At 44.1% G+C, this 21656-nt stretch overlaps 1 protein-coding gene and 1 long non-coding RNA gene across 4 annotated transcripts in view; one reads left to right on the top strand and one right to left on the bottom strand.

The window, feature by feature from the left end:
- Positions 1–21656, bottom strand: part of LOC309379364 — a 401215-nt gene that overhangs the window by 207036 nt on the left and 172523 nt on the right. The window lies entirely within an intron of this gene.
- TBXAS1 (thromboxane A synthase 1) overlaps positions 12626–21656 on the top strand; it is a 210218-nt gene continuing 201187 nt past the window's right edge. For 2 of the 3 annotated variants that reach the window (XM_081928286.1, XM_081928283.1), the window contains exon 1: positions 12626–12784. The gene's annotated coding sequence lies outside the window, so the exon portion shown is untranslated. Of the gene's footprint in view, positions 12785–18437; positions 18528–21656 lie in introns of those variants that run through there. The other variant, XM_081928284.1, reaches the window with a different exon arrangement.

The following is a 21656-nucleotide window of genomic DNA, read 5'->3' as shown; positions in this document are numbered from 1 at the left end:
TACAAGAGAAGACAGTATGTAAACGACTTAAAGCAGGGGTATATCTACAAGAATAAAGGTGAGACAATAACTAGTCTATTCACACATACGTAGTTAATGTCCCCAGTCTCACTGATAAAAAATCTCTATAGAAACTTACCTGTCCCCATCTGCATGTTTCCATTTGGAGGAGCATAGAAAGAGGACAATGTCCTTCAGTTTGTTAAACCTCCTTAGGAAACATGGGTAGGGCTCAAAAATTTTAAGACATAGTGGCAGAAAAGTCCACAAGCACACCTGCATGTAATTACATGAATCCTTCGAACTCTAATGTTGAATTTAAAATCCATGTGGAACTAGTGTATTGAGCTTATAAATATACTTGGACTCCATCTGGGAAAGTAATCTGGACACATTAACACCATTGAAGTGAGTTGAATATATGTTCTTTACAACAAAAAAAGCGAAAGTCATCACAAGTGTGGTTTTGTTCAATTAAGTGTTCAACCAGTGGAGCCTCTCTGATTTTGCCTCTAATGCGGGATCCGTGTTCTAAAATGCGAATCTTAACAGGGTGGGTCGTGGCACCATTGTATATGAACCGACAAGTGCATTCAGTTAAATAAATCACATTTCTGGTGGCACAGTTAGTGAACCCATTCGATTTCAGAATCGTGGATCTGTTAGGGACATGATAAGAGGCAGTTTCAATAGCTTGGTTGCAGGCTAAACAGCCTCCACACTTAAAGTGTCCAACTGTTAAATGAGAAATTTTCTGTGGTCTTTTAAAATCACTGTGAACCGGAAAATCTTTTAAATTGCGGGTTCTACGGAACCCTATCAAGGGAGGGAGATCACAACCTGCAATGTGAGATACAATGCCCCAGTATCTGTTTATGATTTGTCTTACCTCCATCATCTGTGGGATAAACTCAAAAGAACAGGTAATACATTTTTGTGGTATTTTATTTGTGGGTACAAGAAGGTCCCACCTGACACATGCATCTGCTTTCACCTGGGCTTTATGAATCATATGTCAGGGATATCCTCTTTTTACCAGGGCAATCTCTAGCTCACCTGCTGCTTGTTGGTATGTGTCCAAAGTAGAGGAATTCATTTTCCTACACAAAAATGGGCCCAAAGGTAGGTTATGTTTAAGATTGTACGGGTGATGCGATTTAAAATGTAGCAAAGTGTTACAGTCGGTATCCTTTTTATATAGGGGAACAGATAAAAAATTACCAATGGTCCGTGTAAATAAAGTATCCAAAAATGGTACTGATGAATGACTAGTATTGGCAGAAAACACCAACAAGGGGGATAGTTGATTAATCCAAAATAAAAAGTCAGGAAATCTCTTGGCATTTTTAAAAATCAGAAAGATATCATCAATGAACCTTTATAGAAAACCAGATCTGAAGCAAAAGGATTATTAGGATCGTACACAAAGTGCTGCTCAAAATCAGCCATAAATAAATTGGCTATGGAAGGAGCCATGGGACTAGCCTTTCACTTGACAATAGAAGGTACCTCTAGATCTAAAGAAATTGTTCTCTACAGCTATGTCTAACAGGTCCATAAGAAAATGTTCTGGAGAATTTGAAAAGGTATGTCGTCCTAGAGAGTCAGATGCACAGGTGCAGGCTTCCTCATGAGGTACAGAGGTATATACAGATTTAACATCCAGGGTCACGAGAGAATCAGAAGAAATTACCACCGATTCAAAATCCATGGAATTCCTAATGTATGATGGAATCTTAGGTATGCGTGGTGACAGAAACAAATCTAAAAATTTAGCCAAAGGTTCCAGAATGGAATTGCTACCGGAGACAAAAGGTCTTCCAGGTGGGGGAAATTCTGCCTTATGAATCTTAGGTAAAATGTAGAAACAAGGTATTCTAAGAGATTGGTTAATCAAAAAGCCATCCTCTGTGGATGTAATGTAATTCAAAGCCAAACCTTCCTGCACAACCTGTTTAATAAGTCTGGTGATCCTGTTAGTAGGGTCACATGTAATGGGAGTAATATGTGTAATATGTGGTATCAGAAAGTTGTCGTTGTATTTCAAAATTGTAGTCGGTGGTAATTAAAATTACAACAGCTCCTCCTTTATTGGCTGGTTTGATAACAATTGACTCATCCTGTGACAGATTCCTTCAGGCTGTTCTCTGCACCCTTGACATATTGTTGAAGATTCTGACTGATTGGTCCTCTACTCAAGAAATCTCCCGCATCCCTGTTTTGGAAAGTCTGAATGGCAGGATCCAGTTAAGGTGGTATAAAATGTGACTTGGGTCGAAAATGACTCACAATATGGGGAGACTCGTTGCCAAAATAATCTTTAAGTTTTATTAAGTGTATAAGTTTATGCAGATCAATCCGTGTCTGAAAGCAGTCTAGTCTGAAAGCAGAGACAGCCTATGGCTCCTCTCAGCGGCAGGTTACCCAGTCTGAGGGATATAAAGCAAACTGTTGTAGCCTAAAGGTTATCCTGTATCACGTTCTGCATCAGGAAAGTTCTGATTGGTGGCATGTAGTATGAAATTCTGGCCTGAAATCCCTGCTGTTCCCTTCTCTGACTGTACCCTACTAATGTGTATTAGTTAACTAAAGGTGGGACTCTCCTGACTATACTGCAACCTACTGAAGTTAAGTTGCTTGCTGTTCAAAGGTAAAGGTAAAGGGACCCCTTACCATTAGGTCCAGTCGTGCCCGACTCTGGGGTTACGGCGCTCATCTCGCTTTACTGGCCGAGGGAGCCGGCGTACAGCTTCCGGGTCATGTGGCTAGCATGACTCTGGCAAACCAGAGCAGTGCACGGAAACACCGTTTACCTTCCCACCGGAGCGGTACCTATTTATCTACTTGCACTTTGACATGCTTTTGAACTGCTAGGTTGGCAGGAGCAGGGACAGAGCAACGGGAGCTCACCCTGTCGTGGGGATTTGAACTGCCAACCTTCTGATCGGCAAGTCCTCGGCTCTGTGGTTTAACCCACAGCGCCACCAACGTCCCTCATTGCTGTTCAAAGGAGGACCCTTTTTTGGCACCCGTTTTATGGAGTCGGCTCGTTGTGGAGATCCGGCAAGCACAGGCCATGAGGAGCTCTCTCAGACAATTATAAATACCTTTCCGTCCCAAAGCCAGGTGAGATAACCTGACTTTGAGAAGATGCCCTCTTCAGCTGTGTGCCCCTGCTTCAGACTGAAAAAGGTTCCCACTCCTAGAGTCATCACTTGACCTCTACTGTTCCCAATCTGATTCCTCCATCACCTGAAGTCTGCACCTGAACCTATTATGCAGCCATTATCCTGCACTGACTGCGAGGTTTCCTAAAGAAACAGAAGGCAGGGGAAAATGAAAAGTGGCACTTTAAAAAGAAAGCAGTACCACGGTGTTCTTTCAGTGAAGGTCCTTTTGGAAAATTACAGAAGACAAAGGCAAACTTGATGGCAAGGGTTGGCAAGTCGTCCCCCTTGTTGAGATTCCATTCCTCTTGTGGTCTGGTTACACCAAACACACTTGTTCTTTTCACTGCAGGGCCCCATTCCATTCCTGTCTTCCCAGTGCCAGCCTGGGCTCTCAGGCTCAAAAGCGTTATTTATTGGGAAAGCAGGGAGGGGGGCAACTCACAGACCCCCAAGCTTCCTCCTCCCATCTAAAACCCCAGGCACCGTTGGAGGATCGTAAACACATGCTAAAGTTAGCTCAATCTGATAGCCACAAAGAGGAAAAGCATTTTCCTACTCCACCCACTGCTGCAGTTAACTACTTGTGCCCTTCACCCCGCTCCTTCCCATCAGGGGAGAGCCTGGGAAAAGTGACAAGGCAGTGCTGGAATTCTGCTGAAGCAACTAATAAATGCTGCCACTGGGAGAGGAGGGGAGGTTTCGTAGGCTTCTCAGTGTAGTGGCTTTAAAAAACAAAAACACTCTTCTTGAAGCAGCTAAGCCCTTGATGTCTTTATTGGGGTTGCAAACTCTCTGGAGAAATTATTTCCAGAGGGATAAAAAGAACAATGAGTCCTTTAGCACCTCGAAAAGCAACACATCTACTGTGGCATAAGGTTTTGTGGGCTGGAGTCCATTTCATCAAATGTATAGGTAACACTAGTCTATTAAAAGCTTACATCATACAAAATTTGCTACTCTTTTGGGAGGCCACAAGACTCCCCCCCCCCCTGAGCAATTCATTGTTCTTCTTGATCATAAGTCAGGGATGTGGAACTTCAGGCCCAGCTGCTGAATGCAGCCCTCCAGGCCTTTCTCTCTGCCCCACCCCTCCAGGCCTCTGCCTAGGACATACCCATTTTCAAGATATGTCCTTCACTGACCCTGCTACCCTGCTGAACATCCTTCCAGCTTTTGCATGTACTCTAACCATTATAATGCCTCTTGCTTGCCTGGAGATGCCTGTGTAGAAACCTCTGTGGCTGGAATGTAGCCAACTGTACCAAGGTTGGAGTCCTGTCCATTTCTCTGCTCACCTTTGCTTCTGGCTCCACCAGCACCACTAGCAGGTGGGCCCTAGAAGGATGCTCATAAGGGAATGCAAACCTTAAGCCCAAAGACATCCCCAGTCCTGCCTTAAGCAATAAATTTCTGCTCCTTATTTCCATCCCAATTCATAGATATTTATGTATTTACTGCATTTAAATCCCACTCTACTGCTAAGAAGTTCAAGGTGGCATACATGGTCCCCACAGCAACGTTGTCAGGTAGTTTCCAGAGCAGTAGCTGTGTTAGTTTGTTGCAGCAAAACCAACAAAAGAATTGCCACCTTAAATTCTGACAGATTTACTATAGCATAAGCTGTCAGATAGATAATGCTGATGGACAGTGAATGTTCCAAGTCACTTACAGTGCAGCCCTATATATAGCTTCTTATACAGAAGACCCAATAAATGGGGCTTACTCCTAGGTGAGCGTTTAAAGGATTGCACCCTCTATGACTGGAGATTTAAATAAGGGTTTCCCCATTCCTGTATCAAGGGGCATAGTATCTCAGCGGTTTCCACAGGTCACTGTATATCTCAAACCAATAAAGAACCTACTGTTTTGCTACCCTGGGGTTTTAATATGTGGGATAACCAGCCCCATATAACCAACACACATAAGTCTAATTAATGCATGAAGGAGTTAATACCATAGAGTAAGCTGCCCTGCAAGGCTTAGCTATGTGCACTTCCCCTCACCTTGGGAGGCAATCAAGTCTTTGTTCTCCTCCAGTCTACCTGAGAAGCTCAGCATGTGAAGAGGCTTGAGCTAGTTGGACCAGCTCAACTGCAGGACACTCTTGAGTTCCTATACCAATAATTTAGGAACTTTCACCAATTTGTAAGTAAGCTACGTTTTACTGCCTGTGTAAACTTTTCTGAATCACATGAATCTGACATTTGAAGAGTTTGTAAGTAATCCATTTTTAACTTACCAAACGTGTGGTCTTTTCCAATGCTGGGTGAAGAGGGAAACTTTGGAAAGAAACCTTTTTCAGGGGACATTTTGAAATTCACTTTAAAGGGCACATTTTAAGGTTTTACAGCCTATATTTCCACACTTTACTTTGGTGCATATTTTCTGGTTAAAAATCTCTGCTGGGGTTCTTTCACACCAAAGTGTACTTGCCCCAGATTTGTATCTTGGCATCCAAGAATTCTTCTGTTTATATATTTGTTTGCACCAACATTATACATCTTTCAAAAATGTAGCTATAGTCCTGTTAAAGATATTCCTTTCTAACCTCCTCCAGATCAATTTCTGATGGCTTCCTGCACATGAAGTTCAGAGATGGAAAATCCAATAACCAATTTATTAGCAGCAGATTAAATGTGTTTCATTTATTCTGGCGTAGAAATTAACTTGATCACACAGATAGGGACACATTTCAGCTCACAATAACAAGCAGTGACCAACTGTCAAGAGATCGGGGCCTGTGGATCTAATACAAAGATCCTTGCAGGGCTTTGTGGGTAGTCTGAGAGCGAAAGACAGCGAGTAGACCCCATAGCAGCATCTGGGTCAGTGTAGGGCAGGTGCCAGTTGCTGCAACATACGGTACTTTCTTCCTACTTTTCCTTTTAAAATTGTTAGTTAGGTCATGGATGGCCAGCCACATATATAGTTAAAGAGGCTTGCTTTATTATTTTTATTTATTAGAATATTTTTCTTCTTCTATGAAATGCTGCCTATTCTAAATATAATGTGGGTTCTGCTGCCTGATGCTAAAAAGAACATCTTTTAGCAACACAGTCCCAATGGCGCTATGATAGAATCAGAGAATTGTATAGTTGGAAGGGACCCTGAGGATCATCTTGTCCCTTTTGGAGTCTATGGTGTGTTAGGGGATGGCAAGTAGATAAATAGGTACCACTCCGGCGGGAAGGTAAACGGCGTTTCCGTGCGCTGCTCTGGTTCGCCAGAAGCGGCTGAGTCATGCTGGCCACATGACCTGGAAGCTGTACACCGGCTCTCTCGGCCAATAAAGCGAGAGGAGCACCGCAACCCCAGAGTTGTCTGCTACTGGACCTAATGGTCAGGGGTCCCTTTACCTTTACTCTCTGGTGAGGGTACACATCATGCTCTTTCTGGGGGAGTTTCTCCACCTATGGTCCCCACTCTGCTCTCAGTTCTCACCTGTGGCTCCTAGAAACTCTCAGCGTGTGACAGCAGCCACACCCTGAGGAAACGGCTTTCACTGGCTGGCTAAACCAGGTAAGGGTGGTCGATGGGTTTCAAACCCTCAGTGAGCTAGGGACTTCCCCTGCATGCAAAGACAGACCCTGGCAGATTGAGCGAACAAGACCAAAAAGTTTCTCTAAAAAGTTGTCATTTTAGTGCACATTTCTCTGCATCTGCATGTTTGTTTGTGCGATTTTGCTTAATAGACATTTAGCTGCAATTAATTTCCCCTCATACAATGCATTTTTTCCATGTTGTTTTCACAGGTATTTGAATTTTTGTGTATAATGCCCCCTAATATATGCCTAATTTGTGTACATTCTTTGGTTGGAGAAGTTCATTTCAAAATGTGGAGGTGTGATTTTTGAAGGCGTTCACATTCTAATGCCAATCAAACAATTTCTTTCCCATACACCCTACAAAACCGGCTTCTTATTCCTCCTGCAATATGGGCACACATAGCGCTCCCCAAAAATGTAGATGAGGCCAGTCGTTCTTAATTTGCTGGGAAGATTCACAAAAAAGCCTTATTTGAGTAGCTCTCCTATTAATATTTCCCCTCTACAGCCCTGTTCTTTGGTTAGGGTTAAATAACATCTGCTGTCTGCACATAATCAAGATGAAAAGCTTTCATCACAATGTAAAAATATAAACCAATTCCAGTGTGTTATTTCAACCAGTCACTTGGAATTTGCACACTCTCCCTTTGCATTTAAAGGCTTATTAAATACCTTATTAGTATTACTGCAAAACCTATTAACATTCTTCATTGGAAAATAAAGATCAGCGAGATCTTATGTTGCACTACACACACACACACACACACACACACACACACACACACACACACTTGTTGTTGCTAATCTTTGCTAACGTTTCAGTTTCTCCATAAATCTGTGCAGGCAGACATTCAGTCCAGGCATGTCAAAGAAATTGTTCAACAAATAGTCACAAGGATAGTTTAATATATACAGTGCTTTTTCGGGGGGGGCGCAGGGGGTGCATACCCCTAAACATTTTGTGAATCTTTGTACTTTTGTCTATTTACTGTATTTATTTCCCCCGATTTGAACCATAAAATGGTGATTTTCTTGAGTCAAAATGAGAGTACCCCTAAACATTTTTTAAGGAAAAAAAGCACTAAATATATATAATTACTCCCTGCACTGAGTTGTTTATAAAACGGTATCCTTTTCCTTTCACCAGAAGGGCACACTTAAGCTGCAGTTCAAGAGGTATCGGGTGGGTTGTTCTCTTTCCTCGCCCCCCCATCCTCCATCCCGCTAGGATGTTAGACGTACAACATAATTTACATTTGAGAAATAAATATTTAAATAGGAATACAACAGAAATTGAAACAAAGAATCTCTCTTCCACACGCTCATGAATCAATTAGTCTTCTGTGGTCCTATGCGTGCAGATGTCGCCTCAGTTCAAACCCTTTAATATTTTACTCCATTCCATGAGAAAACCTGCCGACGCTAGTTTTTAAATACCCCATTAAAAAAAACCCCTATAAACAATGCCATCACTTATTGTCTACTCAGCAGCTGGGGTTGGGGGTAATGTCAGGATTTGCAGAGTGTGGGGTGAGTTACAGGCTTTTTCTTAGCTGTTATTCCAGTAATCTGCTAAAACTGTTTGTGCATTCATTTTGCAGGCACTTCCTGTTGGTTGTTTCATAGATCTTATGTTTAAGGTTCCCCGCCTCGCCACCCGCATGAACCAATATGATATCCGATTTTCCAAATAAAAATGAATAAAAGGACACCCGAGGAACAGCTAAATCAATATGCAAGGATGGTTAGCTGCGTTTTGTCCTCAGACATGGACTATTATGAAGCAAATGAGAGACACTAGTGCAATTTTCCATTTCCATTTCAAAAGCCCTCATTCACCTTAACCAGGCCATAACATAGGGCAAGACCTTAATTGAAAATGGTTGCGATCAGAATGGGTAAAACACAAAACAGCTGCTTTTATTTATTCATTTAATTTTAAAGTCGGGAGAGGGGAGGGAAGAGAAAAGCACTATAATTCCCACCGTTGAGTTCATCATGGTACAATACACATTTATGGGACAGGAAACAAGCTGCAGCGGATCCAGTTGTTTGTATAAAGGGGTTGCCACCCAAAAGTCATGGGGACAAAGTATGAATAGCAAAATAATCATTAATGTGTGCTCCTATATGATGAGCAGCAGGCAGCCAGGTTGGGGAGCCATGTTAATTTCACTCTGGGACACTGTGGAAATTAAAATGGTGTAGAATCTTAAAAGGCGAACAAACTGATTATGCCGCAAGCTTTTTTTGGGACTCGAAGTCACTTCCTCAGACGCACAAGTGAGATCTTAGTTAGCAGCTGTATAAAAGAGAAAATAGTGAGGTAGGAGTTGAATTGCAATGAGTTGTGAGCATTAGTCAGTGATAACTGGAGCTTAAATATATGTGTAATAATGCACTCTGTGTGAGGCTGTCTTTGAAGGTGACTCGGAAACTACAACTAATACAGAATGCGGCAGCTAGACTTGAGCAGCCACTGAGACCACATAACCAGTCCTTAAAGACCTACATTGGCTCCCAGTACGTTTCTGAGCACAATTCAAAGTGCTGGTGCTGACCTTAAAAGCCCTAAATGGCCTCAACCCAGTATACCTGAAGGAGCGTCTCCACTCCCATCGTTCACTGAGGTCCAGCGCTGAGGGCCTTCTGGTGGTTCCCTCACTGCAAGAAGTGAGGTTACAGGGAACCAGGCAGAGAGCCTTCTTGGTAGTGGCACCCTCCCTGTGGAACACCCTCTCATCAGATGTCAAGGAGATGAGTATAACCTTTAGGAGGCATCTGAAGGCAGCCCTGTATAGGGAAGCTTTTTAAAGTTTAACTTTAATGTTTTACTATGTTTATATATTATGCTGTAAGCTGGCCAGAGTAGTTGGAGCAACCCAGTCAGATGGGTGGGGTACAAATAATAAATTATAAGCAACCCTTTCATCTTTTACAGTAGTAAATCAGGGATCACTGACCATAGCAGTCAACCGTCCCTTATTTGGTGGGAAAGTCCCTTATCCCAGTGCTGTGTCCCGCTGCTGTCCCTTATTGATGATGTCCCTTAAATTTCCCGGTTTTCGAAGGAAGCAGCTTCTCTCCCTCCCTCCCTGCCAGCCAGGGAGGAGGGAGGCTCCAACTGTGTTGCTTGGCTGCGTTGCTCACCCAATAAGGAGTCTAAGAACGACTTGGGGGTGGAGCTTGCATGCCTTGTGGCAATCAAACTGGCCGCGTCGCCTGGGGACTCGCCTTTGCTCAGCGCTTCCCAGCTGAGAGGTGACAGTGGTTTTCCTTGCTGCATCCCCTTTGCCGCGTTGCTGCGCTGTGGGAACCAACGCTTGAGGCTTCGTTTGGCTGCTGGCTGGGCTCTCTGCCTTTGGCTTGGAGGGGCTCAGAGGTTGAACATACCTGTGCTTGGAAAATCCCTTATTATGGCTGCTGATCCCTTATTTTCAAATCTGTAAGTTGACAGCTATGTCACTGACTGTAGTAACACCATTGTAGGGGGCAGGGGACCTTTAAATACAATCACAGGTAGCACTGACATCCTGGCATCGATAAGCTGGTTAGCACAAAGGCCCTGCCTTCGGGCTTACAATCTCTAAAGACAGGAGACACACACACACAGAAAATGGATGGGGAGGGAGGAGAAAACAAGCAAACTTAGGTATAACATAAAACATTTTTTTAACTTATGCCAACCAATGTTTATGGGAAGCCTGACAGCCAAGACAATATTAGTAAAAACACTGGAACAATGCATGTGCAAAGAGGCTCAAATCCCGCTTAATCAATACATTGTGCAGCAGCAACCTTTTTCATGGAACTTGTGATTCTGGAGGTCCATTCAGAGTGTTATTCTTATTGATGCTACTTCGGGAGAAATTTAACATTGTGGCTGCAGATCCAGCTTTCCAGCACATTCTGGGAACTGCCTGAGGTTGCCATGTGCTGCTGCTGGCCCTGGCTTTGCTAAATATCTGGTAGGCCTTGAGAACAGCTTTGTGTAGTAACTCATTATTCTCCAGAGTACATATAAAGGAGCAATATATTAATCACAAAAATCAGATTAAAGAGAGAGGGAGGGGCATTAACCACCAGTATCAAATTACTGGAAGATGAAATATCTAATTATGCAGTTATGTCTAAATTGACTGATTATACTAGCACAGAAGACGGGAGACAAAACCAAACTACTGTACATTCCTATTTGGATGGAAACCTTACCTTGAGTATTGGCAGAATAAGGTGCCAAGGTCTAATGACAAGCAGAGCAATCCTATGTTGGATGGGGGGGGGGGAGTGATGTGGCACAGCCTTGCGTTGGCCAGGCAGGTGAGGGGCCAACATCTGGCATGAGGGAGGAAGGCACAGTATACAGATTTGGACCATTGATCCACCAAGCTCTGTATTGCTTACACTGACTGGCAGCATCACTCATTTTTTTTGGGGGGGGCAGGGTCTTTCAGGGTCTCTCATCTACTGGGGATGGAGCCTGGGACCTTTTGCAGGAAAAGTGTGGGCTCTGCTGCTGAGCTACAGTTCTTGTCTTTCTCTGTTTTCTAAAAAGCCTACCAATACTGGGAATTAAACAGCTAGGTCCAACGTAGTGTAGTTGAGAGGTCTGGTCCTGGGGCATCCTGGAAGATCAGAGGGGCTTGGGATACAAGGGATCCTAGGGCACCTTTAAGGGATGTGGGTGGCATTGTGGGTTAAACCACAGAGCCTAGGGCTTGCCTATTAGAAGGTCGGCGGTTTGAATCCCCGCGGCGGGGTGAGCTCTCGTTGCTCAGTCCCTGCTCCTGCCAACCTAGCACTTCGAAAGCACGTCAAAGTGCAAGTAGATAAATAGGTACTGCTCTGGCGGGAAGATAAACGGTGTTTCCGTGCGCTGCTCTGGTTTGGCAGAAGCGGCTTAGTCATGCTGGCCACATGACCTGGAAGCTGTACGCCGGCTCCCTTGGCCAATAAAGCGAGATGAGCGCCGCAACCCGAGAGTCGGTCACAACTGGACCTAATGGTCAGGGGTCCCTTTACCTTTTAGGGCACCTTTGCCCCATTTCAGCATCCCCCCTTCTTTGCCCCATTTCAGGATCCAGTACAAGCTACGGCTGGTTCAGATGCTGCCCATGGTAGATCCATGCCTGCAAATTCTTCAACAGGCACAGTCGGGGATTTTGTGGTGCACATATCCCCCTACTCCAAATCAAGTTCCTTTCCACTAGTGGAGGGGAACCTGTGCCCCACCCTAACCCCTTCCAGATAGCAGATCGGGGGGGTGAGGATGCACTCCCAACTTGTTTTCATTCTTATATTAGAAAAGCATTTCTTTCTTTTCTGATTTAAGACCTCTGGGAGACCAAGGTTCAAATCCCCCCACTCAGCTACAAAGTTCACTGGGTGACTGTGGGCCAACCACTGTTTCTCAACCTAGCCTACATCACAGGGTTGTTGTGCGGGTTAAATAAGCGAAGCAGAGAACTATCTCAGCCGCCTTGAGCTCCTTGGAGGAAATGATATAAATGGGTAAACTAAAATAGTTAAAATTAGTTTCATAACAATAAAACAGAAATTAAAAATAAATTTATCTTTTTAGAAATGTAGAAAGGTCCTGAAAGTGAATTGCACCATTGCCAAAGCAGAGTATTGCAAAGATAAGCTAGTCTTTATAAAACGCCAAAACAATGGGGATATCTTTTCTTACTGTAAAAGAACACGTGAAACAGACCTTATTCATGCAAGGATGGATTTTTGCATTTACATTTCTCCTCACCCACCCGCCTAGCAAAAGTCCTCTAGGCACAGCGTAGAAAATAGAACTACAGCTCCCACAATCCATTGTGCCCTGTGGTGGCGGAAGAACAGAATGCTGGGAATAGTAGTTCTAGCGTTTCCTTGCTCCTGGCTTCTTCAAGTTAGGATTTCGAAACACCTGTACCTCATCTGAGGAAGTCCACCCCCCAAAAAATAAATACCAGCCCATAGCCTTCGCCCCGCCTTCAAAGCATGCAACTAATGCATTTCCTACTTGAGAGTCAGCCAGCCAGAAGAAACTTGTGGGCAAAGCATGTTCCAACTGTAAAGGTAAGGAGCTTTTAGTGTTTCGGTTGAATGAATCATGCATTGGAGAGAGAGGCTGTTGCCTTAGAACCTGAGCTCATTCAATTGGTAATAAAGTTAATGATATTTTAAGGGAGCGGGGTGGTTGAATGCTTGTTTCCTTATATAAACACGTGGAAGAGGTTCTCTAGAGATTCAGCATTCCTAGGAACTGGGGGAGTATCTGTGTTCTCCCCGCAATTTCTAAATGAATCAAGAAACCTCATTTGCGATTGCAGCCTTTTGACCCCGAGAATGAATGAAGCTGACTTCTGGCTGCAGCTGCACGGTATAGTTTTTGTTATGCCTCTAAAATTGCTTTTGCTCCCCTTGCGGTTCATTTGCTGGGCTTCCAAATGAGGAAACTGACGACACGTGTGTGGTACCTGTGTTCCTTCCTAGCTGGCTGTTGTATTACTGTCGTTTTAAGAGCAGCATAATGGGAGGTATTTGGAAAAGGGGATGAGAAAGGTGCTGTTCTGATCCACGGGGTTTAATGTGACCTTGTGCACACACCCCCTGGTGTGTGTGTGTGTGGGGGGGCTTCTTAAGTTAATTATGGGGGCAGTGAGGAGCAGTGAGAAATCTTTTCCAGTCCGCCTTCTGAGGGTGGGGTGGGGGCAAATGCCAGTGGTGAGCAGGGTTAAAGGCAAAAGCAGCTAGGGTAATAAATTTTAATTTTTGTCTTTGTACTGTAGGCTAGTTTCTACATGTTTGTACATATCTCTCTGTCCTGCATCCAGGTAAACAAAAAGCGCTATTAGTTTGTGGCAACATTCCAGCCAGGCAAAAATACTTGAGCTGGGCTTGTGAGGGGTGTGGTCTGGGGGGGAGGCTGTGGGCCTGAAAGAGCAGCTTGAGGGGCAGCCTTTGAGGGATGAACTAGGACCTCAATACCTGGGTCCAAGTCTTCACTCATCCATGCATCTTAGGAAGGACAACCTTGGGAGAAGGGCAGCCTCGGGTCATTTGCTGTCTCTCAGACAAGATGACAGCGCAATTTTTATGGAATTGCGTCAGGCAAAAATATCTATTTTTTAATTAATGCTCTTGTTTTCTGGAGGAGTGGTGTTGGCACAAGGATGGGCTCCTGCCAAACAGCGCTCGACTTTTCTCAGGCCATTTTTGGCGCTGTGGTGGCTTCCATGCCAGGGTGATAACAAGAGAAGAGAAGCTCACAGGGGTGAGCTGGTGGTCATGAGGTTAAAGCTCCGCTTGCAGTGAAGATGAAACCGGAAGTTCAGAAGGTCTTTCTGGCCTTTAGTTCCTCCTCTGCTTGCATCTCAAGTTGCCTTTCAGCGGAAAGCAGTTCCCTGTCCCCCTGGATGACTGTAAATGTGGCCAGGCCAGCCTCCGCTTGCCGGAATGGAAGAGTCTTTGCTCACCTGTAGAGGTTGTACTTTGCATCTCCAGGCAGAGCTAGGAAAGATCCCTATCTGAAACCTTGGAGACCCATGGTCAATCAGTGTAAACAATACTGAGCTTAGATGAACTACCAAGGCAGCTCTCTGTTACCTGCATGGGCTGATGGAGGATCAGGTAGGCTATGACGTGTCATGGATCTCAACTCTTAAGCACTTCCTCGAGGATCAAAAAAATTAGCTGCCTGCACAGGCCTGTCTGAGACCAGCTGATAGTTTAGGTTTGTGTCACAGGTATGTTTCCAAACCAAAAACACAAATGAAAGGAAGCCAAGAAGCTGCCTTAGTCCAAAAGGAGCCATTTGTCAGTTCAGTATTGCCTCGGTTTGACTGGCAGCTTCTTTTCAGGATTTTTGGCAGGAGCATTTGTTAGCAAATTCACTTCAATGGTGCACTGAATTCACATTGCTTTAGAGCAGGGTTCCTCAAGCTTAGAGGGTCTGCAGCTGGTTTTGGACTACAACTCCCATCCTCCCCAGCTAGCATGACCAGTGGTCAGGGATGATGAGAACTGTAGTCCAAAACCAGATGGAGATCCAAGTTGGGGAACCCTGCTTTAGAGCATCTTTCCTAGCATAATGCCCTCCACATGTTTTGGACTAGGACCCCATCAGTCTCAAGCAACATGGCTGTGCCAGCTGGGGCTGATGGGAGTTGAAGTTCTAAACATCTGGAGGGTGCTAAGTTGGGGAAGGCTGTTTTGCAATAAGGCTGGCTCTGGCCAGTTGACCTACAGGACACAAGTGCTGAGTACATAAATGAGGAAAAGTACCAGCTGCAGCAACATAGCAAGCATTGTCTTGAGGTCAGAGAGCGAGACACATTTTTAACCAACGACAGAGAATAATGTGGGGTCACTTTTGCTTGTTTGGCAGAAAGCAATCTATGAGATCTGAAACCAAAGCAGCAATGCTTAAAAGAATTGGTGTGGTGCTTATGTTAAAAAATGTGTCTACTAGATTTGACTGCTCTGATAACTTAATTGTTTTTGGTATTAAAACACCAGAAAAGTTGGCAAAACCAGCCTAAAGTGCCTCAGATATCCTAAAGTATTAGTGCTAAGGTGGCAGCAGCAGTAGCATAATAAAAGTAAAAATAAAAAATAGTAGAATCACAGAACTGTAGAGTTGGGAGGGAAAACCAAGGGTCATCTAGTCCAGTGTTTCCCTAACTTGGGTCTCCAGCTGTTTTTGGACTACAATCCCCAACACCCCTGACCACTGGTCCTGCTAGCTAGGGATGATGGGAGTTGTAGGCCAACAACAGTTTGAGACCCAAGTTTGGGAAACACTGATCTAGTCGAACCCCCCCCCCTCGCAATGCAGGAATTACAGTTATACCTCGGGTTACAGCCGCTTCAGGTTGCGTTATATCAAGTTGCGGACTGCCAAAACCCAGAAGTACCAGACCGGGTTACTTCTGGGTTTCTGCGGTCACACATGTGTAGAAGTGCTGAATCTCAGCGTGTGTGCAGACACGGGTTGCAAACGTGCATCCCGCATGGATCACATTCGTAACCCAAGCGTCCACGGTACAGCTAAATAATATGTGAAACATTTGCATTTTCAAACATAAACATATGCTAGTTTGATCCATGTGAGAAAGAAAGAATGAACAGAAAAGAAAAAGACATACATTGGATGCTAGGCCGTTTCTTTGCTGAAATACCCCCATTTATACACACAACCTACCTGTGCACCCAGCGTGTTTTCCTTGCTTAGCAGGATCTGACAAGGAAGCAGGAGGGCTCTGGCATGCTCGGGGGGTTCCTGACTTTGCATGATTTTGCCTTTGCATGCAGACCCCCGGAAGTGAACTTTCACATAAGTGGCGGACACAGCTGTAATGGCAAAAAGAGGACCAACTGCAGTGAAGTCCAAGTGCACTTTCGTGCTTGAAGAGAACTCTGGCATGCTGCATAATGATTAAGGTGCCGTGCCATAGTGCTCCCCTGCAGTGTGGTTTCATGTGGAAATCTGCTTGTTAAAACATATTCTACATATACCAGAACAGGGTTTCACCAGGCTTTTTGGAGTGGTGTGCACATTTGCATCATAACTCTCCTTCTAGGAGGGCTAGAGACTGACTGCTTTTTTTTACGAAAGCTTAGAGGCTGGTACACCAATGAAGGCCTTCATGGATCACCAGTACCAGCAGTTAGAATTCTGGACACTATCAGTTCAGGTGCAGGCGAAGAGGGTTGATATTTTTTGAATGCATTTCCTGCATGTGATAAAACTAGCCCTTCAGGGAGACTGGCACGATAAACCTCTCTTCTAGAGTACCAAGACAGAAATATATATGAGAAAATGAAAGAATAGGACCCAAACTATGGTGGTTAGAATTGGAGGGGAGGAAAGCCCAAATTCAGATCCCTACATGGCCATGATGATTTCTGGGCGCCCTTGGGCTGATCGCTTGCTCTTAGCCTAAACTACCTCAAAGGGCTGTTGTAAGGATAAAATGGGATGGGATGAATCCTGCAGGATGCCTTGAGAAAAGAGGGGATATAAACACAATAATTACATTCTAGACACCGTGTGTCAAGTGTAGCTTTCTGAGTCTACAGAGGTCACCATTTCCATGATACCTCAATGTGTTCAGACTTGGGGCTCCAAGTTTTATTGAGGTAGTAAACCTGCTGATTCACTTTGTCCTTGCTGCCACACCTTTAAATGGACAAAGGCGAACCTACCCTAAATTCTGTGTGTCAGATGCTCAACCCTGTGGCATTTTTTTCCAAATGGAGTTTGCAGGGTTTTTGGATCCAACTGGGGACAGTGACATTTACCGTATACCTGTGAAATAAATGCAGGGTTTCTTCTTTTAAGTCAGTACCCTGGGTAATATCTCCTGCACCTGGTAATGTATTTGTCATTTCTCCCTGCAGCTTCATTCATGTATGGAACACCCTCCCTGCACCTTGAAAGGGAATATATGGGGGACAAAACCATATTGCCAGCCAGAGTTTGTCCACACTTGCTCTTTTGTTGACTGCAGGGGATTCTCATTGTATACACTTGTAGCAGCTCCGTGGCCCTGATCATACCCCTCGAGGTGTGATGGAAACAGTTAATGTTTTATTAGCGAAGAACTCCATTGAAATTTAATATTTGAAACATAAAGAGTGCAGCAGCTAGAGTGATGGGGCCTAACTACTTGTTACATTAATTGTGTGGCCTGCGGGAGTTAAATCTTTTAATCTGAGGTGTATGGGGGTGGATTTTCACCGTGACTGCAGTGAAGGGAGGTTTGACTCCTCCTTTTCTAGGGAGGGAACATGTGGAGACGGGAAGGTCTGGGTACCCCCTCTCTTTTGTCTTTCTCCTGTCCGTTCCCCAAATTATGCCTGGAGCCAGGGGGCTGAAACCTCTTCCCTCCGCAACCCTCACGCAGAACTCAGACAACCCAGCTTCAGTCTGATTTATTTGAGGCAACCCCAAAATGGCATCTTGAATTCCCCCAGCCACTGCCAGTTACAGCAGCTAAGGCTGGGAGGGGAGGCTCCGGCTTGTCTCCATGTCACATGTATGATGTCATGTGTGTAACCCCCCCCCCCATGGCACAAGCTGGCGCCTCAGCTCCCAGCTCAGTTAACGTCCTGTATTGGAGCCTGGCTGAAGAGAAACTTCTTCCTATTTTATGTCATTCATTGCTGGTGTACAATTAACTGGGGCGGTCTATATTTTGTTGAATGCAAAAAAAAAAAAAAAAACAATTTTCAAGCAGCAATTTTGAATAACAAAAAGTTGGTGGGCAAACATGCTTTTTAATTTTGTCTTGTTGAAGCCTTTGTTGTCAAGATCCGCTTTGACTGACAGTTTGGGGTGTATGCCGGAGAGTTGGCTTTTGCAACCCTGCCTTGAACTTTAGGGCATTTTACTGTAAAATGAATAGTTTAAAGTAAACATTTGTCCATGGATCCATGCTGGTAGCATGGGAAGAAGACTAACACGGAACTTCTGGCTTTCGGTTGATTGTATAGAAATAGATCATTATAATGCAAACTGTTTTGACATTTACTAGAGCACTGCTGTCTATTTGCCAAGATTGTTATTTCCAGCAACACAAAAACAAGATCTTACATCTCCCTCTGCCCCGCTCTTTCTCTTTTGAGCCCTTTCCTTCCGCCTTTGAAACAGGCTGATAAGACTACATTCCTCTGGTGGAAAGGAAAATGTAAGACCTCTGTATGTTGGAAGTGTAGAAGCTGATATATGTCGTTCATGTATTGTAAATGCATATGCTGGGAAAGTGAAGCGGAGTTTATGGCAACATCTTTTCACCCAGGGCTGCTATAGTTAAAGGTGCGTTGGTGTTTTAGCTCCATTATAAACCTGTGTTCTCCAAGGTTTACAATCCTCTTTATGCGTCGGCATGCTAGTCTTGATGTGTAATATGTTACGGGGGTTGGGTGGGCAATTCACATGCAGGCTTATTCCAATTGATGTTGAGGCAAAGGAGGCGAGTTGGTCCCAGTGTTGCTTTAACAGCGCGGCAGCCAGCGCTGTAATCTCAGCGCACACCTATTTTTCCAACAGATTTAATTGGAGTTATGGAGCTTATCTAGGGGAGCACATTGATGCAGCCATTCCTTTTTACCTTCAGTCTCCTTGTTCAAACTCTTTTGAGCCCAGCACATGAAGGTGGGTGCTGAATGGCTGTGTTTGGTGGGAAGCTTGTTTGCTTGAAATAAGTAAACAACTTTATTATTTTCTTGCATGCAAACAGATCCCCTTGTGGATATGGGGGGGGGTACAGTCTCAGTATGAGGATTTTGCATCCTCAGAAATATGTCGACCAACAATGGCGTACGGCCAGAGGTGCCAGCTTGTGAAGCTGATTAGGGAGGGAGGCATGATGCTCATGCGCGGGACATCGTGCGCATGAGCATCACATCACCCTCCCTAAGCTGGGCAGAAGCTTCGCAAGCTTTGGGAAGGAGGTGCCAGGGGAACATTTAAGGTATACTAGTCTAGTCCCCCTAGTCCACTGACTGCTTACTACTGTCTGCCAACCAGGCTTTAGTCATGGCTACCCATGAATGAAGGATTATTTCTTAATAATAATTTTATTATTGATACCTCTCCCATCCGGCTGGGTTTCCCCAGCCACACATCCATATCTTACTGCCTTTCCTCCAAGGCATGCATTGAGCTGCCTTAGGGCCAAACTAGAAAACCCCTGGCTCTTTTGGCACTGGAAGAAAATCCTACATTGGCTCCACTGAGCTCACCTCCAAACCATACATTTAAAGCACTATTATACCACTTTTAACAGCCATGGCTTCCCCCAAAGAATCCTGGGATCTGTAGTTTCCCCATCACAAAGCTACAGTTTCCAGGATTCTTTGCAAGAAGCCATGCACTTTAAAGGCGCTTTAACAGTGACCTAAGTGATTCCCCACACCCCACATCCCAACAAGTACTGGTTTGAGAAGAACTCACATTCATATGTCTGTTCTGTCCTGCTTATGCATTAATCAGTTTATCCACAAGGATAAAAGCATGGTTTTTGAAGACCACCCCCCACAAAATACACATTGTACACTGAGCTATTTGAATGCCTTCTGTTATTTGAATGCCTTCTGTCATTTTTTAAATGAAGATTTGTATTATTATTATTATTGTTATTTTATTTTATATACAGCTTAATGCTGAAATAGGTTTCTAAGTGGCTTACAAAATATAAAAACCTCTTACGCAAAATAAAATGATCCTGTGAACACATAAAAATATAAGCATTTATAATTTTAAACAACCAAAGGTAGTGTTAACATGAATGGCTCTGGATCATAAAATAACTACTTCTACATACTAAAAAAAAAGAGGGTTGCATACACTTTTCACATGCTAATTTATATGTATAGAATATGTCTATGTAATTTATATGTATATGTATAGAAGCAAATTTAGGAATACTTGGTAGAATCATAGAGTTGGAAGGGACCATGAGGATCATCGTAGTCCAACCCCCTGCAATGCAGGAATATGAGGCTGCTCCATACAGGGATCGAACCCTCAACCTTGGCATTATCAGCACCACACTCTAACCAACCGAGCTATCCATCTTATTCTTACTAAAACACTCCATCTCGCCATTGTGAAGAAGACTGTGACCTGGTGGCCTATGTGCTTGCTCAGTCTGGGACCCAGGTGCTGACTCTTGAGGGCTCAAGGCTCCTGCTCACCTTTCTGAGCAACCGTACATTGCTATGCAAGATCATAGGATGCTGCTATTGGTCCATCTGGCTCAGTGAATGTAAAGACTGAAGGAAAACTCCCTCATTTCTGAGAGGGGTAGTCTGCTGTAATTTCCCTGTCTTCGAGTTTAATGCAGTTGCTTTCTGGACAGCGGTAAAGTGGCAGAGCATGTATTGATCCAGAGTGGCTAGCATCTGGAAGCCGCTGGCATTATTAATACAATAAAGTAAGGGTGTCTCTGTGAACTACTATGCAGAGCTGGGGAACTGGATAACCCTTTTAGTAGTCTCTAGAGAATGCTGGGGTGGCATTCATTTTGTTACACAGCTCAGGGAGCATAACATGATTTGGTAATAGCAGGGCCAAGTCACCTTAGAATTAAACTTTGTTAGCAATTTTATTTTTACAATAAGAGTAGAAAATGCCAGATATTAGAGAAGCCACAAATGTTAAACCAAAGCTGTTCCCTTGGGAGAAACTATATATTCTGTTCTTTTATAGTTCTGGGAATTCAGGCTGTTGAGTGCCCATTTCTCAGAGCTGCTCAAGGAAAACACACACATCTGATTCTCAAGAAATATGGCCAAACTGCAAAAAAAAAACCTTTGTGTTTGTGTGTTTAATTCTTTTTAAAAAGCCATCATCACTAGACTTGGGCTTGTTCCATAAGCTGGATATCTAGTTTTACGTTCTAGCTTTCAAGCAACCAGTGACAACTAGTAGGATTTTGTTGAAACAATGTGCTATGTTAGAAGAAGGTTATTGGTGAATTTGTACGGTGACTAGATGTCTCTCCTCAAATCTGGGTTGCAGGTATTACTGCAACTAGTTTGTCTTGGTGCATGGCTGCTGAAGTCTACATGCATGAGCAGTGGCCTGTCAGGGGAGGGAGAAACTGGAAAAGTCATCTGCTATAGGCTCCCTCTACGGATAAAATGCCTTAGGGTGCTTCTAGAGACTGTCTGTTTTTTTGGGTGCGATTCAGTCACAAGCAGGCAAATAGAAGTGGCACACGGAAAGCTGATTTGGTGCTGTTGCACAACAAACCCACTTCTTCCCATGTCTCATCAGATTTCTTGCTGGAAGCAAAGTGATGGGGAAATTCAGTGGAAAGTGGGATAATATATACTTGAATGCCACTGTGGATGTGGGGTAAGCGAATGGAGGCTATAGAATGTTGTGGTGGGGTTGCTCAGCCCTGGGGAAAAATCATATTCCCACTCCCCATAGGTG

The sequence above is a fragment of the Podarcis melisellensis genome (genome assembly GCF_964234715.1).
Source record: "Podarcis melisellensis genome assembly, chromosome: 10".
NCBI lineage: Eukaryota > Metazoa > Chordata > Lepidosauria > Squamata > Lacertidae > Podarcis > Podarcis melisellensis.
This window is presented reverse-complemented; position numbering and strand designations above follow the sequence as displayed.